Source organism: Primulina eburnea, chromosome 13 (assembly GCF_022965805.1).
Source record: "Primulina eburnea isolate SZY01 chromosome 13, ASM2296580v1, whole genome shotgun sequence".
NCBI lineage: Eukaryota > Viridiplantae > Streptophyta > Magnoliopsida > Lamiales > Gesneriaceae > Primulina > Primulina eburnea.
In genome coordinates, this window is record NC_133113.1 from 24105151 (window position 1) to 24117018 (window position 11868).

Here is an 11868-nt window from a genome sequence, read left to right on the forward strand (position 1 = left end):
CGTTTGTCTCTCTCGAATCTTCAAAAGTTGTAGGTGAGAGTCATTCTTATCACCATTAAATATTGGTGTGCGCACTGGGGCGGTAAATAAATGACGCCCTAGCGCACCAAGCTCTGCCCGGAGCAATTTTATCATGACGCACTGTGGCGATAATGAAGTGTTGCCCTAGCGCGCCAAGCTCTGTCCTAAATGTGCTTTAATGCCGCACTGGGGCGGAAATAAAGTGGCACCCTAGCGCGCCCTGTTCTGTCCAAACCACTAGGTTTCGAATTAGCAAAAGTGGTCAACATGAAAGTTTGTAGATCTATGTATTGGATTCATTTGCCATTGACCTCACTCAATTTGGATATTGGACGCGATAGGTACGCTCATTCTTCCAAGATGTGTCATTGTATGAACTTCAATGCTCACGATACATTTCGAGATGATTTGCCCCTATTTTCAAATGGATTTGGACAAAACTCAAATACAAAGTTTTAGTATAATATGTATTAGCTTTCTAAGTGAAGTTGGTTTTATTTCATTTCATTTGGACTAATACTCATATGATTATGCTAAAAACTGTAACATGTGTCACTTATATACTTCATTCACTTAATAACATTACACAATCTCATAAATATCGATAATCAACATGTAATTTACGATAATACAATACGAGGTCCTTATATTGCTCCCCAGCTTAAAAGATTTCGTCTTCGAAATCTTAAGTATCTATATATATATATATATATATATATATATATATATATATATACTAACATTGGAAACATATAATATTTCACCAGTTATAGTACGTATCAAAACTAAAATCAGTAAATGGATCATTATACATCGAATACAATGGAACAAGTGGAATAAATCAAATAAGTGTGGATATTATTCTCGCATCTTGCTTTCCAATTCCCACGTTGATTCTTCCACACCATGTCGTGTCCATTGTACTCGAACTAGTGGAATTGATTTGTTACGCAATATTTTTTCTCCTTACGATCCATAATGCAAAATGAATGTTCAATATAGGAAAGAGAAGGATCAAGCTCAACCTCATATAGTCGAAGCACATGTGATGGATGAAATGTCCATTACTCGTTTTTATAAAAAGTACTAATTATTTTTTTAAAAACCTCACATAATCGGCTGGAATACATATATATATTAAAAAATATTTTTCACCATTTAAAATAAAACAACCAGCTAACAGTTAATAATCTAAAGGAAAATAGTTGAAATCGTAAAATCGTTAAACGTTTTACCAACCCTAAAATCATTATTCGAAAGGTACAGCCCATACTACCAACCTAGGGATGGCAATTTCCCCCGCGGGTTGGGGCCCCGCGGGAAAACCCGAACGGGGATGGGGATCCCCGATTTTTTCGGGTTTGGGTTCGGGTTCGGGGATTTTTTTAAATCCCCTATGTAGTTCGAGACGGGTATGGAATTACTATCCCATCCCCGAAATCCCCGAACCCGCCCCGAAAATATATTATCAATAATAAAATAATAGTATTATTAGTATTAATAATATAATTTTTAAATATAATAATATTATATTGTTGATATTGATATTAATATTAATATTAATTAAATATTAATAATATTATTATTGTTGATATTGATATTAATATTAATATTAAAATTATATCTAATAATAATAATATAATAATAAGTTTTGGTTTGAGAAATATCCGAATCCGTCATCGTCTTGTCATATTAATATTTTGAAATGGGGATGGGGACGGGGATGGTAAGTTGATCCCCGAAGTTTCGGGTTTGGGGATTCCCCGAACCCGAAAAAACGGGGATGGGGGGGGGATGGCATTCGGGGATGGGGATGGGAATGGCAAACCCGCCCTCACCCCGGCCATTGCCATCCCTATACCACCTCTCCAAAAACACTCATAAACATAAATAAATAGTCGTAAAATATTTAACATAACTTAAAATCATAAATCCAAAACTAGTGCGGAGAATGAGCGCCAGTCCTCGGGTTATGTGCACCTTCAGTCCAGTCAGATCAAACCATCAAGTCCTCCATTATCATTATTAACATAATCACCTGCCATGACGTTTACTAATTTTCGGGTGTAAAATTACTGTTTTACCCATAGATGTAAAATTTCATGTTTTTTGATATTTTCTTAATCTCGTCGACTCTAGACCATCCCAAATAATTATTTAAGCCTATATTAATTTTCTCGTATTCTTATTTGGCTTAAATCAATTACTTTTAAATTAATATTTAAATATAACGTATTAATGCGTTCTAATCCTGAACTAAACCAAACTTTAATATAAAATTCTCATATTATAAACTTAGACTTTAATAATTATTTTTCGTGAACCATGACTCAACCCCCATGAGCCATGTTTTTGATTTTAAAACCATGCGGAAGACCCTAATTTGAACCAACCTAAACCCTTCGAGCCATATTCAATTTTTTCTCGAGCCAAGCTTGGACCACCTCGAGCCGAACCCTGCCCAGCTCCTCTAGGGACCCTCCTGGACCCTTAGGACCATAGGACTCAGCCCCAAGCTTGAAACCAAACCCCAGCAACAGATGCAAGCCATGGCTGAGAGCCCACCTAGACTAGGACTCTATTTTTTTTACTTAGCCACTAACCAACTAGCCAACCCTTGAATCAGCCCCTCATGCACCCTCATAGGACCCTAACTACTTGACCTAGCACAGCCAAAGCCCTTTGGCCGAGCCCTTAACCCTCCCTTAACCCTATGCACGTTCTGCACAAAAGCGCGCTGGCATGACCCCTTCTCGGGTCTAGGACTCTTCCCCAGCCCTGGTCCAGCCGAGACCAAGCCAAGCCACCAATCCCATAAATCGAGCCCTATGATCAACAACCAACATTTTTCGGTTCCACCTGTTTAGTTCATGTTTGCAGCGTGTGGTGTGTGTTCTTAGGACCCTAAACTCATGTAAAGACATCCTTGATCATATCCTAATCATGACAGCCCATTCTAACACATAAAAACATGTTTTAGAAATAAAAAATCAAGAGTTTAACCCATACATATGCATAGTTCCGAAGATAACTTGATGTGTGCACTATGTGAAAAATGACATTTTTCTTCGCCAGGCGTTACTTCGGCAAAAATAAATTACGAAGTAATATATTACCAATAACTTCATTAATAACACAAGCGAAGTAAAATAATATATTTTACTTCGGATGTTTAAAAACACGGGCTTCACTGTATTTTTTTTATATATTTTACTTCGGCATATAATTTTGATGAAGTAAAAATAATGAAAATACGTCTTAATGAAGTAAAAAGATTAAAACATGCGACGGGTTTTTTAAACCGTCGCCGAATTTTAAATCGGCGACGGTTTAATTTAACCCGTCGCTAAATTTAGCGACGGTCAAATAAAACCCGTCGCATATTTAAAACTAGCGACGGTTGTTTAGAAACTGTCGCTATCTGTAGCAACGGTTGTTATTGACCGTCGCTAAAAGTAGCGACAGGTTAAAATAAACCGTCGCCGTTTTAAAATTTGGCGACGGTTAAAGAACACCGTCGCCATTTTCAAAAAAATTCCACCCCGCATATATTTCCCTCCCTTTTAACCGTCGCCGATTTAAAATGTTGCGACGGTTTTTAAAAACCGTCGCTAGTTTCAAAAAAATTCAATCCCGCCTATTTTTCCCTCTACTTTCTTCCACCACTCTCTAGAAATACATACAAATTCTCTCCAATTTATTCCACTTCACGTCACAACAATTAAAATTTTTCTCACTTACCCAATTTTACAACTTCACAACACTAAAATTTTTATCACTTACCACGATTTTACAATTTCAAAACACTTAAAATTTTGTATTTCTTACACGATTTTACCACTTTACCATACTTAAAATTTTTATCTCTTACACGATTGTACCAATTCATAACACAGATTTATTAAATTTTTATATTTTACCGCACCAATTCATAACACAGACTTATTAAATTTTTTTTTGATTTTACCTAACATATTAGCGACGGAACTCATTTGAGCCCCGTCGCTAAGTAGCGACGGTTTTGTGATATAAATTCCGTCGCACACTAGCGACGGTGTTTAAAATGACTTACCGTCGCAATATAGCGACGGTGTTTAACATGAATTCCGTCGCAAATTAGCGACGGTTTTTTAACATGTATTCCGTCGCTAAATAATAATTAAGAGGAAGTTATATAATATACTACTTCATTATTCACTATAATCGATGAAGTAAAACACATTTATTACTTCGACACCGGTCCAATTCTGGACCGGTTTTCCTCCCAAAACCGGCCAAAAGACTTCGGTATTTTCAATACTACAACTTCGGGTATTATGTGAAGTAAAAGGTACATCTATTACTTCACGTCCATATACTTCGGCACTTAAGTACCCTATTACTTCAGATATTATCTGAAGTAAAAAGTGATTTTTGGCATAGTGGTGACTTGTTTTCATTCAAAACATGATCAAATAAATACTATGGTGTGATAGATGTTTGAAGAAAGAATATGGCGTGTCTTTGCGTTTTATAAGAAAATAACGAAAATGTGTGGGGTGGACTGATACGAAAATGACTTGTTTTCATACATCAATCTCTAATACCAACTAAAACGTCCACTACTCATTTTCTTAAAAATACTATTTTTTTTAAACCTCACATTATCGGCCGAAAACAGAGATAGATATATATATATATATATATATATATATATATAATATTTTGCACCATTTAAAAATAAAACAACCAACTAACATTTAAAAATCCAAAGGAAAATAGTTCAAATCGTTAAGCGTTTTACCAACCATGAAAGCATTATCCGAAAGGTACAGCCCATACTATCAACCTCTCTAAAACCACTCATAAACATAAATAAATAGTCGTAAAATCTTTAAAATAACATAAATCATAAATCGTAAACTAGTGCGGAGAAACTAGTGCCGATCCTTGGGTTATGTGCACTTTCAGTCCATTCAGATCAACCATCAAGTCCTCCATTATCATTATTAACATAATCACCTGCATCAATCATACTTAGTGAGTCTAAAGACTCAACATTACATAATTTTGATAACAAGTACTACATATACATACCACATTCAACAGTGAAAATAATTGTACTTAAAATATCATTTTCATAACCGTACATAACATAAACATAAACATTTTTCATAAACTTTAAATATAACATTTTCATAAACATTTTCGTAAACATTCTCATATCAATATATCCATATTTATATCAACATATTCATATCGACATATTCATATTCGTTTTTGTTTTCGTTGAATTCGAATCGTTAATTGTGATTTTTGTATTCGTATTCGTATTGGGTGATGGATCCATCTACATATAACCACAGTACTGTGCGGCGTGGACATCAAGACACTCTCACCCTTCAACCGAGCCTTGGCCTACGTATTAACATATCATCATATTTGTATCAATGGAAATACGATCGCCGGGTTCCCACTGACTTTCTCCTCAGATATCTCCAACATATCATCGTATTAGTCATAATTACTTAACTTCCTTCAACGTTTCGTATCCTCATCACTTTATAAAATTAAACATGCATATAACATTTTTCTTCAAAACCATGCATGCAACATATCTTTTAACATTATCTTTTTATCATAAAATCCATAAACATTTAAAATTAACATTTTGACATATTAAATCATAATCATTTAAAATAAATATTTTGACATATTAAATCACAAAGATCCATAAAAATTTAAAATAGACATTTTAACATATAAAAATCCATAAACATTTAAAATCACATTTTAACATATAAAAATCCATAAACATTTAAAATAAAAATATTAGCATGTAAAACAGCATTCAGGACACTGCCATGACGTTTACTAATTTTCGGGTGTAAAATTACTGTTTTACCCTTAGACGTAAAATTTCACGTTTTTGACATTTTATTAATCCCGCCGACTCTAGACCATCCCAAATAATTATTTAAGCCTACATTAATTTTCTATTATTTTTATTTGACTTAAATCAATGACTTTTAAATTAATGTTTAAATATAAGGTATTAATGTGTTTTAATCACGAATTAAACCAAACTTTAATATAAAATTTTCGTATTAAAAAGTTAGACTTTTAATAATTATTTGGCCCTCATGAAACATGAATCGACCCCCGTGAGCCATGTTTCGATTTTAAAACCATGAGGAAGACCCTAATTCGAACCAACCTAAACCCTTCGAGCCATATTCAATTTTTCTCGATCCAAGCTCGGACCACCTCAAGCCGAACCCTGCCCAGCCCCTCTAGGGACCCTATTGGACCCTTAGAACCATAGGACTCAGCCCCAAGCTTGAAATCGAACCCCAGCAACAGAAGCAAGCCATGGCCGAGAACCCACCTAGACTATGACTCCATGTTTTCTTGCTTAGCCACTTAACCAATGAGCCAGCCCTTGAACCAGCCCCTCATGCATCCTCCTAGGACCCTAACCACTTGACCTAGCCCAGCCAAAGCCCTCTGGCCGAGCCCCTTAACCCTCTGCACATTTCTGCACACAAACGTGTTCCATGACCCCTTCTCGGGTTGCTAGGACTTCTCCCTAGCCCTGGTGCTCGATTCCTTTTCTGACCCCTCATGGACCAGGCTGGCCCTGGTCCCAGCCGAGACCAAGCCAAGCCACCAATCCCATAAACTGAGCCCTATGATCAACAACCAACAGTTTTCGGTTCCAGCTTGTTTAGTTCATGTTTGCAGCGTTTGGTGTGTGTTCTTAGACCCTAAACTCCTGTAAAGACATCCTTGATCAAATACTAATCATGGTAGCCCCTTCTAACACATAAAACATGTTTTTGGAATAAAAAATCAAGAGTTTAACCCATCCCTATGCATAGTTACGAAAATAACTTGATGTGTGACTTGTTTTAATTCAAAACATGATCAAATAAATGCTATGGTGTGAGAGATGTTTAAAGGAAGAATATGGCATGCCTTTACGTTTTTAACCCATGATTAAATGTTGACGATTACGAAGAACATCGACGAACGACCTTGGCTTGAATTTTCCTAGCAATAGCCGAAACTTTCCTCTTGCATGCTATGGTGTGTGCCGTGTATTTGGAGGACAAGGAGTTTGGAGGCTTGAGGGTGTGGAGCGTGGGACTTGTGTGGGTTATGGGGTAGATTTGTATATTAAATAGTTAATTAAAACACTAACCAAGCTTAGGCCCATTAGGAAGGTTAATTAGGCCCATTAAGCCCATTAATTCTTAATTAAAATATTTTGTTCAATAAAGTTAGTGAAATTAATAGCCAGGTTGTCAAAACATTCTTATTTTTGTTGAAAATCCAATACCGATAAAAATTACGTCCCGGCGTATAAAATCATCTCGAAAATCCTTATTTTCAAAAATAAGAAAAAACATCAATCATATTTTAAATAATTAAAAACAACTATTTAATAAAAACATTTTCCATTTTTCAGGCACCGGTCTTCGTTATTCGGTCGCAACTCGAATAACATTTAAAAATACATTTTAATGCAATCATGTAGAAAAATATGTTGGGTGCAATAATTATCTTTGCTTGGTAGAGCGATCGAACCGTGGTGCTTGAGCTCATGTGCGGTTTAAAAAATTTGAGTTGCACCAATACCACCAGCTATAGCTTTTGGTAAAGCGGCAAGTCGGTTCTACAATTAGTATCAGAGCCAAGGTCACGGGTTCGATTCCCATTGATTGCAATGAGTGCAATTATTGGGAGGGAGATTTTTGGGTGCAATAATTATCTTTGTTTGGTAGATCGATCGAACCGTGGTGCTTGAGCTGCTGTGCGGTTTAAAAGATTTTAGTTGCCATCATTACCACCAGCTATAGCTTTTAGTAAAGCGGCAAGCGTTCGGTCTTACAAATTATATTTTAAACATGTCAATATGCACAACATAATTAATTTATGCAATTAAACAATTAATTGAAATACACAAGGAATTTAATAACTTGTATGCATGTGGTTCGAGTGGACTTTCAAATTTTTTGGACGTACAATGGATCTGGTTCATACTTCCTCAACATAGAAACATGAAACACATCGTGAATGACAGATAAAGTTAGTGGCAATGCCAACCGATACGCATGATCACCACTCGATCAAGGATCTCGTATGGACCAACATATCAAGGAGATAATTTCTCTCGCATGCCAAATCGAACAATGCCTTTGAAGGGAGATATTTTCAAAAATACTTTATCACTTTTCTGGAATTCTAAGGGTCGTCTTTGTTTGTTAGCATAACTCGTTTGATGATCCTGAGTATATTTCATTCGCTGTCGAATTAACTGAACCTTGTCATTCATTTCTTGTATCATTTTAGGTCCAGTCATCTGTCTCTCACCAATTTCATCCTAGAATAACGGTGACCTACATCGTCTCCCATATAAGACCTCAAACGGTGGCATACCAATACTCGTTTGAAAGCTATTATTATAAGAAAATGCTACCAATGGTAAGGCATCTTGCCATCCCATTTTGAAATCCATCACAACAACACATAACATATCTTCTTTCGTTTGGATCGTACGCTCAGTCTGGCCATCGGTTTGAGGATGATAAGCAGTACTCACAGCCAAACACGTATACATAGATTCTTGGAAACTACCCCAGAATTTAGAAACAAATTTGGATCACAATCAGATACAACTGAGACTGGCACACCGTGTAGTCTCACAATATTCTCGATGTACAAACAGACCATTTTCTTATAAGGATAAGTCCGATCATATGGAATGAAATGTGAAGATTTTGAAAGCCGGTCGAAAATAACCCAAATAGCATCACAGCCCTTGGGCGAACGAGGTAAATGAGTCACAAATTCCATAGCGATATGTTCCCAATTCTATTTTGGGAGAGTAATCCTCATTGTTTCATTCTCTCGGCTTTCACTTGTTGACATATAAGATATTTTGAAATAAATTCAGCAATGTCCTTCTTCATATGTCTCCACCAGAATTGAGGTCTTAATGTCAAATACATTTTTCGCCCTCTAGTGTGAATACTGTATTTGCTACAATGTGCTTCGTGAAGAAGGACATATTTCAAATCAAAATCATCAGGGACTACAAACCGACCGTTAAGTCGTAAAGAAACATCAGAAGAAATCTGAAATCCAGAAGGATGTCCTGCAGATACAAGTTCTTTAGACTTTTGAATATGAGCATCGTTTCGTTGGGCCTTTCGTATTTTAGATATCAAGTTAGGCTCAATTTGCAATGCTGAGACATTGACATAATTCCAATTCTAGTGAAAAGTTCATCCAGAAGTACATATATCCTCGTGTACTTTGGCGACAATAACAAACGCTAAAACAGAGTCATGAACTTTACGACTAAGGGCATCCGCATTAACGTTCACCGATCCAAGGTGATACTGAATCTCACAATCAAAGTCCTTCAGAATATCCATCCACCTGCGTTGCCTCATATTTAAATCAGATTGAAAAAAGATATTTCAGACTCTTATGGTCTGAATAAATAATAAACCTTTCTCTATACAAATAATGGCGTCAAATCTTCAAAGCAAATACAACGACGGCCAATTCAAGATCATGAACATGGTAATGAGTTTCATGTGATTTTAATTGACGAGACGCATAAGCAACCACATTGCTATATTGCATCAGAACACAGCCCAAACCTTTACCAGGTGCATCTGTACACACTATAAATCGTCCGGTACCTGAGGGAATAGTAAGCACAAGTGTTGTGGTCAAACTCGTCTTCAATTCAAGAAAACTAGCTTCACATTCATCTAACCACATAAATCTCTGATTCTTCTCAGTCAGTTGAGTAATAGGTTTAGCTATTTTCGAAAATCCTTCAATAAAATGACGATAATAACCAGCTAAACCCATGAAGCTACGGATCTCAGGAACATTCGTAGGTCTCGGCCAATTCAATTCAGCTTCAACCTTAGCAGGATAACAAATATGCCATGTTTCGAAATGACGTGGCCCAAAAATACCACTTTTTCCATCCAGAATTAACATTTGGACAATTTAGCATATAAATTCCCATTGTGAAGAGTTTGAAGTACCAGTCTCAAATGTTCGCATGTTCATTTTTTTTATTTTGAATATACAAGAATATCATTAATAAAAATGATAACGAATCGGTCAAGAAAATCTCAAAATACACGATTCATTAGATCCATAAAGACAGCGGGAGCATTAGTGAGACCAAAAAACATAACCAAGAACTCATAGTGGCCATACATGGTACAGAAATAAGTTTTAGGCACATCTGCTTCTCGAACTCGTAATTAATGATAATCAGAACGAAGATTAATCTTAGATTATATAGAAGTACCCTGAAACTGATCAAATAAATCATCAATACGAGAAAGTTGATATTTATTTTTCACAGTAGCCCGATTCAGTTTCCTATAATCAATACACATTTGCATAGTACCATATTTCTTTCAAACAAATAAAATTGGAGCTTCCCAAGATGATACAATCGATCAAATATATCCATTATCGAGAAAATCCTACATTGTTTTTTCAATTCCAGAGGTGCCGTGCGATAAGGAGCTTTAGAAATAGGCGCAATGCCCATCACAAGATCAGTACTAAATTTGAATTCTCGATGAGGAGGAAAATCAGGAATCTCATCGGGAAATGCATTTGGGAACTCTTTAGCAACATGAATATAAGATAAAGAGGGCTAGTTATTACAAACATCAACAGCATAGACAAGATAACCCTCATCCCTGCTAAAAAAAGCTGAGACATTTCCAGAGAGGATACCAAATGAATTTTAGCTTGGAACCTTTGCCATAAAATTCCACTTGGGTCCATCAACAGACCGAAATCGAACTACCCCATGAAAAAAATAAACAGTAGCTCGATTGGTTGTCAGGATATCCATGCCTACAATACAATCAAAGTCGTGCATTAGAAGGACAATCAAATTCAAAAATATCACATTATCCTCATATATCAATACACAATTATGCACAACTTGCTCAGACAGAATAATCTTTCCTGGTGGCGTGGCTATCGATAAAGTATCAGACAATGGAGTATACATAATATCATGAGATGCAGCAAATGCATGAGATATGAATGAGTGAGATGCTCTTGTCTTGTATAAAATAAAACACGTGCATGATAATCACAAAGCATGCAGATACCAGGAAAAACACCATCAGGAGCTTCTTTTGCCTGATCCTCGGTCATGGCATACAATCTAACTTGGGGAGGGCCTTGGACAATCTGGCTACTAGGTCCTCCATATCGTGGAAGATTCGATTGCTGAAAAGAAAAAAAAGGAACAACATGTCTCATTATACTAGGGCCACCTTGAAATTCTGGCTAGGGTTAGGAAGAAGTCATACCACTATTCGGACATATTCGAGAGAAAATGACATTCCTGCCCGCAATGATAACAAGTACCAAACATACTCCCGCCACTGCTCAATAGTATGCTTGCCTCCACAATGGAAACAATACGGAGCAATAATGGAACTCCCTCGCTGAGATCCACTGGAACTAGAAAAATATGAGGAAGCAGTAGAACCAGTCTTTTTAAACTTTTTACCTTTTGGACGCAAGGTAGGCTGCTGAGCTGACACTTGAAGTAGAGGAACGTACTGAGGATCTCCTCGCCTTAATCCAGCTTTGGCTGCCTTAGCTCGTTCAACTGCATCTGCGTAGCTAGTAGGCAAACCAGAAATGAAAAAGTTATATATAGCAGGATGTAAACCATTCACAAACTTATTATATTTCGCTTTTGCGTTTGCAGCTACATGAGGTGCATATTTCAACAAAGTAGAAAATTTCGAAGCATATTCTACAACAGTCATTGTTCCCTGCTGCAGACTATTGAAT